Raw genomic sequence first — 6,591 nt, 5'->3', positions numbered from 1 at the left:
TTCGCCCCCGTCCGAAAACACCGATGGAAACGATCGTTCGTTTTCTCGTAAACTACAAGTGCGAGCGCGTCGCGCACTCCGAGCGTACCCGACAATCCGTGAGGTAACGCCAATGCGAAATAGGGCAGAACCCGATCCACCCCCCCGTCCTATGTATCGCATATTCGCTCGTAATTTCCCATTATATAGTTATGGGGCAAAACCGTATGCAAATAAGGCGTCACTCGCGCGTCGAGTATAACCTGACACGTGACTCTCTTGCGTGATAAGGGATAAGGATCCCTGGAGAGAGCGTATAGCCTAGGTAATTATATAAACAATGGAACGGACCTGTGAGTAATAATGGTTATAATAACGATAACAATAATCAAAATAATGACGAGGATGACGGTGATAATAATCACGGTACATGTATATATGTACAAGCGACGAGAAACGTGGTCCTGCAGCCTCTCAGGATCTGCGGAGGTCTCGAGGGCCGAAACGACCCCTACGAGAGAGAGCGAGAAAGGTCCTTTCAGTTATTAGCTCAGATATTAGACGGAAATCCGTTCCGAATGAAAAGTGAATGGGACGGCCGAAGGCCGTACGGACGCCACCCCGACCCGAGTTCCGTTCAGGGGGGGGGTGGAGAGGGATAAGCCCGGACCTTTCGAACGATTGAAAAATCGAACGAATTATTAGCCTCGGAGACGCAGTTCTTGGATTTTCCTCGGGTGATGTGTATCTTCAGTCAGTCACCAATTCCTTTATTCCCCGCATCCCGAGGATAATGGGCCGAAGACCGAAGCCCTCGAGGTATTTATAATAACCCTAGAAGCACCCGTCTTAATGTTGAACCCCTTCGTTAGAGGTTTCTCTCCCCCGTGTCTAGTTCGGAATGTCCTTGTGCAGCGACAAAGGATTCTAGGCTCGGGGTTAACGGCGTCGTGTTTCTCCCCGTTCTATGATAGAATTTCATTATTACGATGACTGCGTTACTCGATTACTATTTATCCATCGCAACGAACCGATTTTTTCGGCTCTCAAAATCGCCCGATACGCCCGAGGAAAAAAGAAACCGAACGAAAACGGTGCGAATCGTCGTTGGGGTTCGTCTTCTTCGTCGCGAACACCCGACACGACGGTACTTCAAGGTTTTCCTTGTGGAGTGGAGGCGTGGACCTCTGGAAGACCTCTTCAACGGTCGTTAACTACGATTGTTAGTCCTCGGAGATTCACCAGCTGAAGCGGGACGTTTCCAATCGATTTCATTCTCCTCCTAAACGACCCGCGACGCTCTCATCTCGACGTATATATACCGGTAGGATACGCGACGTCTACGCGTCCCGCATTCATTCATTCGTCGGACGTTTCAATCAACCGCAATACCGCCACCGTCGCGCCCAAAATGTCGTGTACACGCCGGTGGCACGCCGTTTAATTATCCGAACTGTTGACTCAGAATCATCGTCGAGGGCCCCCCCCCCCGAGCCATCGGGATCATTCCACCAGCCCGGGTGTCTGTCCAAAAATTCTGGACTCGAACAATTTCGTCTAGATTTATCCTCCGCGAATCGCGCAACGAAAGTTAACGATGTTATTATCTTCGAAATTTAAAACAATTGGATCACGTAGCGTAAAAAATAAGGATAATAATCCAAGGTGTATAAGCATCAACGAGGAAAGTGGATTTACGGGGGTTTGTTTATTTTATTTTTTTATTTTTTTCTTTTTTAAACCGCCCAACTCCCACTCGAAAATTACACAGCCCATTAGCCACGGACTCTTTGCCATTTATATCTTTTTCCTCCATTTCTCTTTACTCCATCGCTTCTTTAGCGAAAAAGTAAAAGCAATAAGAGAGCTCCGTACGACGTGCACCTCGAATAATAAAATAGTGCAGCTCAGGTTTTACTTTCCTTTATACCGCTGAACCTCTACTCTGCAAATACCGGCTCTATTTCGTTGAATAACTCCGACGATTTTATAACAGCACTGTACGTACGTATCTATACTTCGCTTTAAAAATTTGTCGTACGCGCTACGGCCAATAATTCAGGCTAATCCGACCACATCGAATCGAAATTATTATCTACATTTTTTTCAGTACGTATTTTCCGAATACGTTCAATTTATCCACGTCGCTGATAATAAAACAAACTAAAACGAGAAAGAAAAAACACTTACAAAAAACAATCATTCGGGCGATCCGAAGTCACGTATCGTAACTGTACGTACGTAACCGTACGTACGTAGTAGGGACGTTGAACGTTTGAAATTTCCGGCGAATGGGGTTGTAATGTAGAAGGTACATATATTTTTTTATCACCACCGCGCGCGTAGTCGAGTCTTCCTCCTTCCTGACGGGGCATTACGAAGGCGGTATAAGAATTTAACATGGAAAAGTTTTACGGTCCGCCGCTGATTTATCGTTATCGTTTTCTAGGCGTAAAAATGATAAGGGATTAGGAATTTGAGAGTTTGAATTTTTAACGCTCGTATAACGCGATTAATGCCATCATCCCTTCGAAATGCGTGGAACGAAAATCACCCGAGTACACGTCGCTCGGCGTTCGAAGATTATATGCGAAAATTGCCGGGAAAAGCTGGAGGTAGAAATTAGCCGTGCTACGGAACATTTGTAAGCAGCGACCGCCGTTTCTCGTAGAATCTGCTCCTCGAAGGCCTTCGCGGGTTCTTTTGTAATATATACGAATCTAGATGGAAAAATCTGTTCCAACCTACCCAAGCAATTTGCAGGGTGTAATATGCAGGACATTACCGGCATTGCTACTATTACCGCGGGCATGAACGTAGAGGAGGGGCGAAGCGAGCGGCGGGTAATGCATCGTATGTATGCGTCGCGGTATGCGACGGACATCCATTCCCAGGGTGTCTGCAGTGAGGACCGAAAGGGGTGGTTATAACGCCCGCCTCGCAGGGGGGCGAGATTCTACCAGAAACGTTTACGCGGAAACCTTACGTAAGAAGATTCGTAATTACGGAGTCACCGGCCGACGATCTAAAAACTGTCGTCGTCTCTTTGCTCCTTTCTTGTTTTCGCCAACGGTAGCGGGGAAATTTTCAAAGTCGCTGCCGGCGGAATATTGAGGGGAATTGAAAGAAAAAAAAATAAAACCGAGTGAAATAAATGAGGGGGGGAAAATAAAATAAGACGAAATAATCAGGTGGCCGATAGCGGAGCGACGGGGCAAACGACCCGTGTCCCCGGTGGTACCACCTCCATTATTCACGTTCGATCGGGTCAAGCTCGAAAACGAAAGAGCGATGTCGTTGCCCCTTCAAAAATTCATAGGATCGTACTTCTCGGCAAAAGTGGTGATGTCGAAGCCCCGGCGTCACCCCCACTCCCCCCCACTCCCCTCGCGCTCCTTTTGTACTTACCATTTTCCACCGGTAATTTCCTCCGCAGCATTGGGTCATACCTTGCGTTTCTCCCACATCCGTCGACGTAGCGCGGTAGTACACGGGATGTACTATACATACTGTACGATACACGCGCCCATGGAGAATGGAAGAGAAACTGAATGTTTTATATTTTATTTCGCAGCATCCCTCAAATTCACACGCGTACTTTCCGCCCTTTGAATTCCCAAGAGTACGAACACCGCGGCCTGAGGGAAGGGTGATACGAGCGAGAAATGGGGATGGTTTAATTTTCGAGTTTGATCGGAAGCTGCATCACGTACAGATGTATAGTATATTCCTATCTGCTCACGTTAGGTTACCATTACCATAAAGCAGCTGCGCGAAAGCGTAAACCTTATTTACGTATTTGATCATGTACATAATACATGTCGAGGTGTACGCGTGTGTATTTTTCCACGTTGTATCGAAAGGTGATACTACGACCACGGTCTCGTCTTGGGACAAGCGCCGGGGGGTGGACCAAGGTCCGCAGTCGTGGCTTTTACCTCCTCGGAAAATTGGCCTTCGGGGGTTCTTCCGGTTTGAAGATGAAAGCGTCACCCCTCGCCTCGTCCCTTGCCACCCCCTCGGTGTCCCATCCCCCCATCGATGACCCGAGTGTACGATTTCACGTTTTTACGATCGGTCAGTTCCCACTGAGTCATGTAAATATGAGTTACTATCTACCCTATGTACTTTTATGTTTACGATCTTTCGCTGCCGTGGGATCTCGCTCATATCGCGTATTGCGTATACGACCTCGACGATCGTATACCTGCTCATATTTTTCTATTTGTTTATTATTATTATTTGTTGTTGTTGTTGTTATTATTTTTTTGCGGGTGTCGCCATCGTATCCAGTTGAAAAATATTACCGGACAACCGCGGTCGTGTTCCACCCCTTTTTCCGTTGTAGAGGAACACTTTACGACGTTTTTACGAATATTTCTAGATAAATATATCACTTTCTTTCGGTATTCTACCTTTTCTTTGCATTTTATTTATTTATTCTTCTTTGTTTTTTTTTTTTTCTATTTCGACGACGTCTAGTGCAGCACGGATAAAAACAACGCGCGGTTACGTTATATACCTCCCGCGTGCATTTGCCAAATGTCCCTCCGGGCAATTTATTGCTTGCGATACGTGTACCTTAGATATATTGAACGTATAACCTGTAGCCACCGTTACTGTTGAGAACCGCAAAATGAGAATAAAAAATTACGCACCACATTATTTCCAGAAAAATCATCGCCTGAAAGGAAATGCATTTGCAATCCGACGAGTTTCAAAGCTGATCGGATTTGGAAGGTGATTGTTATTCCGCAGAATCATCAACGCTCCGCTCTCTATATCCACATCGAGTACTCGTGTATCCACGCTCCATGTATATACATGTACATATTTACGTATATACAGATATTTAGATTGGACGTTCTGCACAAATACGATGCGAACCGCGAAATCCTAAGTCAATACGTTTTAAGGTGCGTCGCGATGATGAATGTCGCCGAGTCCTGAAGGGTCTTGACTGTTTTAATCTAGGCTCGGTCTCGAGCACTAGACCACGCGGATCCGCACGGATTAATCTTCGGCGAACAGATCCGTAGCTTACACCCGATATTACGAACGGTCCTCACTGATCCAGATGTAAAAAAGTTTGGGAAACACTTCACCGCCATCCGAAGCGGAGAATAACACGAGGTACCAAAATTGCGCCGTCCTATTCACGCTACTTCCTTCAAATTTACTCCACATTCGACGTTTTGCTCTGGGAGGGGGAAAGGGGGCGAGAATATGTCGTAACCGAAACGTTCCAACGCCACCGAAGTAGTACAGAATCTGTATGGATATAATGTACGTGGGGTAAATCGTGTAGTTTTATTATACATATGTATGTGCGTATACCGTAACGTAGGTATACTTCCCCGAATCACGTGATCGAGTGGCGTCGCGTCGTCGCTCTTTGTCCGGCGTATCACGGCGGAATGAAGTGACATCATTAAAAGTTTTCCGTGTAAATATTCGAGGCATGCATACACAGCCTCTCCTCTCTCTTCATCTCCGCCTCCGGTGAGTCGGGAGCGTCACTCAGCGGGCGAAACGCCCTACCACTGAAAAGCTGGAAGCTTCGAAGCTCGGATAGCTCCCGCGGAATCTCCTCTCTCCCGTTGCCGGACGCGCGTGATGGACCTGCCAAGGGATGCATACCAAGCAGCTTTTTTTTATTTAGTTTTTTTCATTTCTCTTTTTTTTTTCTTTTTTCTTCCGCTGGGCGGCAAATTTGTCAATGGACTTCCAAGCCGGTCAGCCCTCCTCCCTCCCCTTCGGTTCGCGAATCGCGATGGTCCCTTAACGCTACGGGGTGGGTTGAATTTAGACTAGACGACGGAGTCGGTCGGGGTCCCTGTGGCACGAAGCTTCCGTCAATCATCGTAAATCACATGGGCGTGGATCGGCGTGTAACATACATATGTATAAAGTATCGGGAGAGCCGCTGCTCTTCCTCCGAACAGATTTGATCGTTAGCGGAATAACGAAAAAAGGGATCCCCTCGCCACGCTTCGCAAACTTATTCAAAACTATCGGGAAAATCCGATTTCTCTACGAATAAGTTCGCAACTGAAAATAAAGACTCACCCCCCCTCCGAGGTACTGTTTTCTTTTTTTTTCATCCGTCTTCGAGAAACAGCCGGCTAAAATTTCGACACGGGTATCGCGTATCGAACGACGTCCATTTCGAGGGTCAGTCGGAACTTCGCCGATACTGAATAATTCAGACGTGCAGGTGTAGATCCAAAATCGACACGGGCGTTGACCGGAGTCTCTGAAATATGGGGTGTGTCTCCGTCTCCCGAATCGAATTCGGGGGTATACACCGTCACCCTAAAAAGCCTCGTCGCTATTCTCCGTCTTGGTTGCGAGTGCAAAAATTTCACGTAGAAACAAAAGAACGCTGGCACCGAGGCGAATCTCCACCTCGGGATTCGGGGGATGATTAAAGAAGTCCCTAGGCCATTGATTCGTCCGCGTTATACGTTCGTTACTTTGGAAAAGAAGCGCCGGATGATAAATGAAAAGTCAGGAGCGTCTGTACAACGTAACAGGGGAGGCGATTTGGCAAAAAGCTGGAAATAGCGTCGGGACCGGGAGGGCAGAAAATAAATGAGAGTTGATTGCAAT

The sequence above is a fragment of the Athalia rosae genome, chromosome 1 (genome assembly GCF_917208135.1).
Source record: "Athalia rosae chromosome 1, iyAthRosa1.1, whole genome shotgun sequence".
Classification (NCBI taxonomy): domain Eukaryota; kingdom Metazoa; phylum Arthropoda; class Insecta; order Hymenoptera; family Athaliidae; genus Athalia; species Athalia rosae.
Note: the sequence above shows the minus strand (reverse complement) of the source record.